This window comes from Canis aureus, chromosome 9 (genome assembly GCF_053574225.1).
Source record: "Canis aureus isolate CA01 chromosome 9, VMU_Caureus_v.1.0, whole genome shotgun sequence".
NCBI lineage: Eukaryota > Metazoa > Chordata > Mammalia > Carnivora > Canidae > Canis > Canis aureus.
The window spans coordinates 32,521,369-32,532,762 of NC_135619.1; the positions used below are offsets into that span (position 1 = coordinate 32,521,369).

The following is an 11,394-nucleotide window of genomic DNA, read 5'->3' on the forward strand; positions in this document are numbered from 1 at the left end:
CTTAAAACTGGAAAGTATAAAATATACGTGTAAAGAGATAAAGAAAATAAAGCATTTTGCTCCTTCTAAATGAGTTTAGATCATTAGGCTCTACAAACACGGTCTGGCAGAGGTTGGCCTGACTTCACGGAGTGTCCTCAGTTGGTTCTGCCTCAGAGGGCCTGGAGACCCATCCTTCCTGGATGGAGATGCATCTGGTCTTACAGATTTATTCTTAAGTCTGGACATTATTTAGGCTGAGCAGCTTCATAAAACACCACCCACAGTGCCCCCCCCACACCACCACCTTGAGGAAATTAGCTCTTACAAGCCTTTGGTAGGTAGGTCTAGTGGTATTCAGTCAGCTCTTTGCAACCCATCACTGCCCTCCAGCAGATGCAGCACCAGCCATGCCTGAGGGCTCTCCTCACAGGCAACCTTGACAACCAGGCACCTAAGAAGGGCAGCTGGATGAAATCTTCCTTTGGCCAAATGGAACACCAGCCTCTACAGCAGCAGGTATGTACAGGATTACCATACAGGGAAGCCCACACAAAATTCTTTTCTGTACCAGAGTGCAGTCAGAAAACCCCAACTGACTTCTCAGTCTCTGGAATGAGCAGGATCTTGACACCAATGCATTATGCCTTCTTTCAGCGGACTTTGGTGCTCGGGATACAGATACACATGCTGAGTCCTCCCTTGTTTTATAAACCTCTGCTGATACAATGCATTAGAATACCAAATAATATTAAAGTATTACTGATCATGGGGCACCCGGGTGGCTCAGTTGGTTAAGTGTCTGCCTTGAGCTTGGGTCATGATTTCTGGGTCCTGGGATCAAGCCCTGCATTGGAACCCCCCACTCAGCAGAGAATCTGCTTCTCCCTCTCCCTCTGACTCTCCTCTCCACTTGTGCTCTCTCTCTATCTCAAATGAATAAATAAAATCTGAAAAAAATAAAGATCATCAAAAGTACCAAAATGATTGAGCTTTTTCCCCAGGGGAACCCTGAATGCTGCTTTGTCCAAATGACCTTGGCAAAATCTGCAAAGTTTACACATACACTGCCTGGTCTATTGAAATGAACTCATACTGTGCTATATCGTCCAACATTCTTATGGTTAAATGCCCAGAAGTGAACTCATAAAGTTAAATAACTTTTTCAGGTCACTGATCTATGGTCTAACCTTAATTTATCCTTTAGCAAATGTCATATGTTAGCTGGCCCACAGATTAAATGTTTTTTGAAGTAAAATACAAAGTTAAAATGTTAAAGGAATTATACATAAATCATATGGCATCAAGATTAAATGTACATCATTTCAAGCATTATTTGCAAAAAAGATTAGAAGTAACTCAAAAGTCTATCAATGAAGGTTTAGTTAAAGATACTGTGATACATCCAAATGTAGGAATACTATGCACCTGTCCAAAAGAATGAGGAGGCAAGGATTGAACAGGAAGGGAAAGGTTTCCAAAACATGGTAAGTTAAAAACTGCCAAAAAACAAAAAGCAAAAAACCTAAGTTCAAAAAAGTATGTCATGCTTTGGTAAAGAAGGGCAAAATATAAAAATATATATTTGCTATTTGCTTGTAGATGTACTGAACAACTCTGGAACTAAGTATATGTTAAGAAGAGGGACATATATGGAGTGTAGGAACTAATTAATGGAGACGTGGGTTGAGATGAAGGGAGACATTTTACTGTGTAACTTTTTGTGTGTTTTGGTTTTGGCCCATGGCAATGTATTACCTATTCAGAAAACCAAATTAAAAAAAAATAAAATTAAATATGTGCAACAGCAAAACTTCAGTAATTCAGGTCTATATATTGGGAATTTGTGGTGAGTTGAACATGTTAAAGGCAGGGGTGATGAAATTATCTCTTCATTCCATGAGGAAGCGAGGATACAGACACTCTGGAAGGGAAACAAGGTTTTTCCCCCCCAAATCTCCAGCTCTTGTAAAAGAGTGATGGGAACAGAAGAGTAGCATGCCCCTATCCTCATTCCAGCTTTATCCAGGTCCCCCACAGGAATTTCAGTGCACATGCAAGTGTTTAACAAAAGCCTAAAACTATTAGAGCCTTATGCATTCAACAAACATATATTAAGGACGTACTGTGGGGATACAGATGTTAATAATTGTCAATCCCTGTCTTTAAAAGAATCCCAATCCAGCAGCCAGGGGTTAGATAGTAAAGTGGTGTGATACAGGTAGGTAGACACAATGTGATATGGGCATAGAGGAGGGCCTGATCCAGGCCAGGAAGGTGTGTATGTGCGTGGGTGGGGGTAGGGGTGGGGTAGGGGTTGGTTGTAGATGTCAGGGCAAAATGCCCCAGCAGGACAAAGGTGAAAGACTACCAGGAGTTAAATGAAGAGGAAGATGGGAGGCGATCCAGAGAGAGGGCTTGTTATGTGTAGAGTCAGAATCCAGATTCTTCCAGCTTGAAGGGTAGGAAAGGAAGATGGGGGAGGAAATGGCAATGATGATACTGGAGAGGAGAGAGAGACCAGATTATGAAAGCCTTTGAATGTCGAGCTAAGGATTCAAATTTTGACCTAAAGTTTAAGGAGACTTACATCTTAGGTTTGGGTTGTGGACAGAGGTGAATCTGGAGATGCCATGAAGCTCAAGGTACGACTGAGGAGAGAGATGTAATAATTTGCATGGGAATTAGTGCTTGTGGTTGATATTGAATGCCCACTCATTTCAGCCAATGTGTATAAAATTTGTTACTATTACTTTTGAGAGTGAAGACAGAGCAAGGTTGTCTCAATCAGAGTGTTAACAGCAAACAGAAGGCCCACTCAAAGTGAGATGATTGTTGAAGGGTTTATTTACAGACAGACAACACAAAGGTGTGGGCCTGGAGTCACTGCAAAGAATTCTGGAGTACCATGGGTCTTATAGCAGCGTGGCTGACGATGTGTGCCTAGGTCTGTTATAGACAGAATGTCTGCATCGCAGCCCCCCTAAATTCACGTGTGAAGCTCTAATCCCTAATGTGATGGTATTAGGACATAGAGCCTTTGGGAGGTAATCGGGCTTATTTATTTATTTTATTTAAATATTTTATTTATTTATTCATGAGAGACACAGACAGAGAGAGGCAGAGACACAGGCAGAGGGAGAAGCAGGTTCCATGCAGGGAGCCCGATGTGGGACTCGATCCTGGACCCCGAGATCACACCCGAAAGCAGATGCTCAGCTGCTGAGCCACCAGGCATCCCGGTAATTGGGTTTAGATAAGGTCATGCAGGGGTCATCATGATGAAATCAGTGTGCTTATGAGAAGGGACCAAAGAACATTCTCTCTCTCATTCTCTCTGAGGACACAGCAGGAAGGCAGCCATCTGCAAGCCAGGAAGAGGGATCTCACTGGAACCTGACCATGCCAGCAGCCTGATCTCAGACTTCCCAGTCTCTAGCACTGTGAGAAATAAACTTCTGCTGTTTAGGCACCCAATCTGTGGGGTTTTTTTGTTTTTGTTTTTGTTTTTTTTGGCAGCCAAGCTAAGACAAAGCCAAGCAGGCAAGGGCAGGAAACTGCTCTTTGAATCTGGAAGGAGTGAGACCATCATGTAAACTGGCGATTGAGAAGAGCAGTGGACTCTGGTCAGGACCTCACAGGGAGCAAAGCAGCACAAGAAATATCCTGACCTCCCATTTCTCCTTCCTTCTCTTCTCCAGATCCTCAGAGGGCTGAGAGGCCCAGAATGTAGGTCAGTCTTCAGGGACTAAAAGCAGGACACAGAGAATAGAGCATGAGTCTAAAAGGGCAAATGACAGAGGCCTGGCACAAACATGATAATTAAATTTCCCTCCATTTATCCTGTCTTGTGTGCTCCTCCCACCCCAAAAAAGTAAAAGAGAGTTTTTCTATGAGTTAAAAAAGGATGGGATCCCTGGGTGGTGCAGCGGTTTGGCCGCCTGCCTTTGGCCCAGGGCGCGATCCTGGAGACCTGGGATCGAATCCCACGTCGGGCTCCCTGCATGGAGCCTGCTTCTCCCTCTGCCTGTGTCTCTGCCCCTCTCTCTCTCTCTGTATGACTATCATAAATAAAAAATAAAAAAAATAAAAGGATAACTACTCTAAAAAATGTATAATGGCTCAAATATCTTACAGCTTGTTTCTTGTTCACACAGTGGTGCCAGGTAAACCCCACTGGTCGGTGGGGTGCCTCCTCTTGCAGTCTTTTGAGCACCAGAGCTGATGGAGTCTCTGCTGTCTTTAGCTGGTAGCTTCCAAGGTAGCCCTGGTGGTAGTCTGTGTTCCAGCCAGCTGCGAGGGGCAAAGGGCAAGACAGATCAAATGTGGGAAGTTTTAGTGGGCCAGGCCTGGCAGTGGCACAGGAGACTTCAGCTGGGACTCAGTCACAGGGCTGTTCCTATCTGCAAGGAAGGCGGGGACAGTGGTACAGCCATGCGCCCAAGAAGAGGAGAGCACGGCAAGAAGCAGCTAGCACCCCTGCCATAGTACAGAAATAATGTCCTTTAGCAAAAATTGGTTTGTACTAATAAGCTAACCTCTAGATAGAACCACACTACTCTTAAGAGATTTATGAAGTTTATTGCCCCACTCTTCACAGTGAAATTTTGCAAAGAGTGCAAATCACTAAAGACCTGAATTAGCCAAGAATGTCACATTTTAATTTCAAAATTTATAGCTCCTTTATTTTACGTTCCTTACAGGAAAGCCTCTCTCTACTTCCAATTTATACCTCTTTTTTGATGATGATGTCATCCTCCCATAATATAGGTGAATGAGCCCAACCAGGGTTTCAGTTTTGTTCTGTTTTGTTTTTAATATTTTATTTATTTATTTGAGAGAGAGAGAGCCAAGCGGAGAGGCAGAGGGAGAGGGAGAAGCAGACTCCCCATTGAGCAGAGAGCCTAATGTGGGCTCAATCCTAGGATCCTGGGATCGTGACCTAAGCCAAAGACAGATGCCTAACCTACTGAGCCACCCAGGCACCCCCAGTCAGGTTTTTGAAAGTTGCTAAAAGCACATCAGAAATATACACTGCCAAGAATCACAGAAGTTGATCACATGAGAGGGAAGAATGATTCTGTTCAGATGGCTTGGTATCATTGTCATGCTATTGTCATATAGTCCATCATGGATCCCTTAACAAAATGGATCATCTGTAAGACTTCTGAACTGTCCTCTTGAACCTCCCCTATGTTTCCCTGCATGGTAATTCACTCCTTTCTTGTGGGCTACTGTGTGCTATTTTTTGTGTCCATCACAGGGAATTATACATCCTCAGTTTCAAGTCTGTAACCATCTTGAGAGCAGATTCCCTGCCTTGTTGCTTTTATCCTCAGCTTTTCACACATCATGGTGCTTGTGCAGGCAATACATTGGAATGAAAGAAAGAATAAATGAATATCAGTGAGTATAATTTTATTTTGGGCTGCTGAAAATACTTTTTGTTTTTTGTTCCCCGCCCAAAAATACGTTCTTATTGATGGATGTAATAATCGCTATCCTTAAACTTAACATTCGTACATATGTCTGTCTCACCTTTCTACCTAGAAAAAAAAAATAACCAAAATATGGCCAGTGTTCTGGGATCATTTCCTCTCTCTCTTTTTTTTTTTAAAGATTTATTTCCCTATTTTTTACATTTTTAAAAAGATTTTATTTGGGAAAAAGAGAGAGCAAGAGAAAGTGAAAGAGAGCTACAGAGAGTGAGAAAGAGCACACGCAGGGGGCTGAGAAGGGGAGAAGCAGACTCCCCACTGAGCAGGGAGCCTGATGCGGGTCTCGATCCCAGGACCCTGGGATCATGACCTGAGCCAAAGGCAGATGCTTAACCAACTGAGCCACCCAGACACCGCAAGATTTATTCCCTTCTTTTAAAAGATGCAAATGTATCCTAACAATCCAAAGTTATAAAAAAAAATTAAATAGGTAGAGGAAGACAAGTCTGATTTGCAAAAAGATTTCAAGCACCAAAATTTCACAACTGTTTGCCAAACTGTTATTAGTAATACTGCTATTCTTTTCTTTAAATATATTATTTTTTAAATATTTTATTTATTTATTTGAGAGTGGGAGAAAGAACAAGTTGGGGGGAAGGGGCAGAGGGAGAGGGAGAAGCAGACTCCCCACTGGGCAGGGAGCCCAATGCAGGACTCAATCCTAGGATCCCGAGATCATGACCTGAGCCAAAGGCAGGTGCTTAATCCGCTGAGCCACCCAGGTGCCTCTTAAAATATCCTTAATTGAGGTATGATTGGCATACACAAAAAGCTGGATATGGTTAATATATACATCTTTATGAGTTTGAAGAGCACTCACCCCTGAAAATGTCACTATAACAAACAATGCATAAACTTAACCATCGCCCCTAAAAGTTTCCTCCCTCCCTCCTTTTCTTTTTCTTTTTTTGTGATAAGAACATTTAATTTAAGATCTACCTCTTAACAAGCTTCAAATATACAGTATACTGTTGTCAACTATCTGCATTATACTGTATACTCTAGGACTTTTTCATCTTGGAAAATTGAAACTATATATCCTTTGACCAATAATTGCCCAATTCCCCCTCCTCCAGCACCTGGTAATCATCACTCTACTCTGCTTCCATCAGTGTTCTTTATATAAACAAATTAATAGTTTCATAGATATTTAATTTTGATTAAGTAATTGCTGGCTAAACTGGAGGGTATTATGCTGAGTGAAATAAGTCAATTGGAGAAATCAATTATCATATGGTTTCTACTCATGTGTGGAATATAAAAAATAGTGAAAGGGACCCTAGGGAAAGGAGGGAAACTGAGTGGGGAAAAATTGGAGAGGAAGACAAACCATGAGAGACTCCTGACTCTTGGAAACAAACAAAGGGTTGCAGAAGGGGAAGAGCATAGGAAGGAGGGGATAGGGTAACTGGGTGATGGGCATTAAGAAGGGCACATGATGGGATGAGCAGTGGGTGTTATACTATATGTTGGCAAATTGAATTTAAATTAAAAAAAAGTAATCTTTGGCTAAAAGATACTTTTAACTCTGTGGAAACTACATCACAGTTTATAGAAGCAATAGGAATGCCATGCTATTCTTTTTTATATATATATTTTATTTATTCATTCATGAGAGACATAGAGAGGCAGAGAGAGAAGTAGGCTCCCTAAGGGGAGCCCAATGTGAGACTCGATCCCAGGACCCCAGGATCAGGCCCTGAGCAGAAGGTAGATGCTCAACCGCTTAGCCACCCAGGCGTTGTGCCATGCTATTGCTTGTGCCATGCTTTTTGCTTACGTACGTGTTCAAGAAAGCAATGACACAAGATAAAACTTCAAATAGCACAAAGGGGTATATACTTAAAAATATCTCTCTACTACCTTTGTTCTCTCATCCTAGTGGTAGGCACCAGAGACATCAAGTGAGGCTGTTTCCTGTATATTCTGAGTTTAGACAGAATTCTAATCATATGTAAGTTGTTTTTGAAAAATTACACATGCAATTACACAATATGATTTTAAAGAGCTTTTATTTGGCATGTAGGATTATGAAAAACTCTCTGAGTTGTTATTTTTATGTAAGTCATAGAGATGATCCTTTTTTTTAAGAGAGGGAGGGGGAGGGGCAGAAGAAGAGGGAAGAGCCTGACTCAGGGCTTAATCTCACAATCCTGAGGTTATGACCTGAGCAGAAATCAAGAGTCAGACCCCCAGCCAACTGAGCCCCCCACCACACCCAGGGGCCCCACAATGACCCTTTTAATAGCATCTATAAGGACCTCATTTGAAAAAGGGATAGAGAGTGATGCTATTTCAGGTAGGAAGATCACAAGAAGCCTCTCTGATGAGTAGAGACCCGAATGAGAGAAGGAGGTGGCCATGAGAAAACAAGTGCAAGGTTCTTGCGATTGTTGTAAAAAAAGATGTCCATGAATGCTCGATGCTCTTCAAGAGGTGGAACTTAACTCCCGTGCCCTTGGGTGTGGGCTAAATTTGAAATAAATAGATATGGAAGAAGTGGTGGCATGTTACTTCTGCAATTAGGTTTTAAGGAGATTGCAGCTTCTATTCTGGGTGCCCATTTTCTCCCATATCACTCTCCCCAGTGGAAGGCTCTGGCCAGGAGAGCGGCTTCAGGCTCTGCAGAAAGGCCTGTGTGGTAAGGAGCAGAGGAACTGGCCAGTACCTGGCCAGCAACCAGGAAAGAACTGAGGTCCTCAGTCCAAAAATCCATGGGGCTCTGTGGCCTGCCAACAACCTTATGAGTGAGCTTAGGAGATTCTCCCCTAGTTGAGTCTTCAGATGAGACTGCAGCCACAGCCGTAAGCTTCACTCTTCCCAGACCTTGATCAGAACCACCCAGCTAAGCCACGCCCAGTGTTCTACCCTCAAAAACCACGAGATATAATAAAAATTTGTTATTTTAAGCTGCTAAGTTGTTTTATGAAGCAACGTATAATTATTTATGCCCCGAGGCTGCAGCTGGCTTGCCAAGTTGGAGAAATAGCAAGGGGCCTAATGTGGTGAAACAAAGTGAACAGGAATGGGCACAGTCCATGGTGAGGTCAGAGAACAAACAGAGAGTCCTGTGAGCAGCGCCAACAGCTCTGGCTGCTAATCTGAAGGAGGTGAGGGTCTAGATTGCAGAGTTTTGAGTAGAGGAGTGACATGATAAAGGATGGACCTGATGGGACAGATACTTGGGCAGTGGGGAGTGTGGGAGACCAGTGGGGAGGCTGCTGTCCCAGGAGGCTGCCTACAGTAATGAGGGTGTGGTGATAGTGCTGAGCACTGACTGGGCTCCAGTAGGCTTTGCTGTTGGAGCCAGTCACAGAGGAAAGAATGGCACATTTCTGAAGAGGCTGGCCTGTGCCAGAATTAGGATAATTCCATGAAACTTCAGGGGAAAAGATGAAGTGATAAAATTGGTTTCCAAAATACCTACCTGGCAGCTCTCTTCTCCGGCCTTTGGGCTGGCTCCTTAAAGTCTCTTGTCCTCACACATGTTTCTTCATGTTCTTTTTCCTCTTCTCCTCTCTACCTATTAAAATCTCCTCCCAGGGAAGAATCTATGAATTTGTTCCCAGTGAGGTATAAATAATTGATGAGATAAAAATCAATAGCATTTGTTTATACTAGCAATAAGCAACTGGAAAATATGTAATAGAATAAGATACTTTCACACTAGCAACAAAAACTACAAGATATCTAGGAATTAAAGAATATACTTGAGCTGTAGAAGGAATAATTTTAAACCGTATTAAAGGACATAAAAGGGAAGGCCTAAGCTGGCTTAGATAATGGAAAATGTGACTCTTGATCTCAGGGTTGTGAGTTCAAGCCCCACAACTGGGTGTAGAGATTACTTAAAAGTAAAATCTTTTTTTAAAAAAAAGGACACGGGATGCCTGGGTGGCTCAGTGGTTGAGCCTCTGCCTTCGGCTTGGTGTGATCTCAGAGTCCCAGGATCGAGTCCCACATTGGGCTCCCTGCATGGAGTCTGGTTCTCCCTCTGACTATGTCTCTGCCTCTCTCTCTCTCTCTCTCTGTGTCTCTAATGAATAAATAAAACCCTTTAAAAAATAAGATAAAAAATAAAAATAAACAAAGGACACAAAAGATCTGAATAAATGGGAAGATATTCCATGCTCATAAATTGAATAACTTAATATTATGAAAATGAAGGTCTCTCCAAATTAATCTATAAATTGAATCTTATCAAAATGGCAGGGTTTTTGTTTGTTTGTTTGTTTTTTGAGAAACACTGAAAACTTATTTTTAAACTTATTTGGAAAAACAAGTCCATGATTTAGCTAAGTTTCCTTTGAAAAAGAAATACATAGAGGTGATATTTAAGACATACTACTAAGCTACGATTGTACAAACATGAAACCTATTCAAGGACAAAATGGATAATGTAACGGAATAATAGATGGCTTAGGGACAGAGCTGTATTTAGATTAGAACTTGGTCCCCACATACAATGTAGGAAATGATGCAGCTAGAGGGAAAACAGTAGGAAAAGATGTTTACTGAATGGGAAAACTGGCTCACTACATTGAGAAAAATAAAACCAAATCCCTACCAACTGCATCAACAAATGTTGGCTCCCAAAGGGGTAAAGATCCATTTTCAAAACTATCATGAAGTTCCTAGAAAATATAGAAATCATTGTGATCTATGTGTGAAGAAGGGCTTCTGAAAATGCAAAAGGCATAAACCAAGAGAGGAAACCAAATTTGCTTGACGTTGTTGAGGTTGCCCTTCCTGCTCCTGCTGTAGCCATGGAGTGTGGAACCTCCAGGTGACTTGTTTTGACAGTTTAATCTGGGCCAACACAGCAGCTCTTCAGAGGGATCCACTCTGCTGACAGGTAAATCCACCCCCAGGGACTCAGGCATCACTTTCCAACCTCTCATCTGAGATGTGCAAATGGGATCCCATCTTTGTCACTTCCAGAAAATCTATAAATACTACCCCTTCCCAGCTACCCAGGCTTGGGGAAATGCTTAGCTCCAAGCTCAGCCTTGAACCAATGGACTTATTTAAATCAGTCCTCCATACTAGGTCCCAAGTGCAAAAACTTTTTTTCATTGGGAGAAAAATAATAAGGACCGCCCCCAGATCTTTAGAGTCAGCACACAACACATTAAGCATGAATAATACAATGAGTAATTGAGGAGAAAAAGAGCCCTGATGTAACATTTCCTCTTGCCCTCCATCATAGAAATGGGTTTTGAAAATTTAGAGAAATCTTTATTCCATCCAGGACCCCGCTTATTTATTCAAGGTGCCATTCTGATTTCACTTTTTATACTTAGTGCCTCCTAAGGGCCTTTGGAATTACTCTGAGATCTGTAAATGAGTACTGGAGTGTTTCAATTTTGGTACTCTCGAGTTGCAGGGATACATATATTAAGTTGTTGGACAAGGAGAACCCAGCTCCTGCCTCAAGCATCCCACAACTCTCAGTGGTGGCTGACTGACAAAGAGACAAATGTGGCAGGAGGTGGTAAGTCTAAGGAGGTATGTGCAAATGTGATGTTGTGGGATGCCACCTGCTTCCTTGAGCATGACAATTATTACAAAGCTGAGCTTTCCCTGGATATTGCTGTTGTTCTGTGTTTTGAAGCTGATCATACTTTTAGATAGTTTAAAACCTTAGTTTAACTATTATAACCATTAGAGCTTACTAAAGTAATTAGCACAAGTCAGTTTTGAACATCCTCAAAAACAAATGATTGTAATCAACCTAACGTAGATGTTACAAAAAAAAAAAAAAAAAGTGCCCAAATAATAAAAAGATGTGACTTTGACCAAATTAGGCACCATCTTTAATTCTGTACTAATTAGGAAACTTTTGATTGCAAGCAACAGCAAGTCCGACTCAGACTTGCTTTAGAAATAAGGAAGTGTGCTAATTCATGTAATAGGA

General features: G+C 41.9%; 1 long non-coding RNA gene across 1 annotated transcript; it reads right to left on the reverse strand.

Moving 5' to 3' along the window:
• Nucleotides 1-2,567: 2,567 nt before the first annotated feature.
• Nucleotides 2,568-4,364, reverse strand: LOC144320088 (uncharacterized). Its single transcript, XR_013385670.1, has 3 exons — nt 4,115-4,364; nt 3,651-3,727; nt 2,568-2,630 (listed from the first exon to the last, which is right to left on the reverse strand). It is a non-coding gene; the product is annotated as an uncharacterized LOC144320088 (long non-coding RNA).
• Between the last annotated feature and the right edge of the window lie 7,030 nt (nt 4,365-11,394).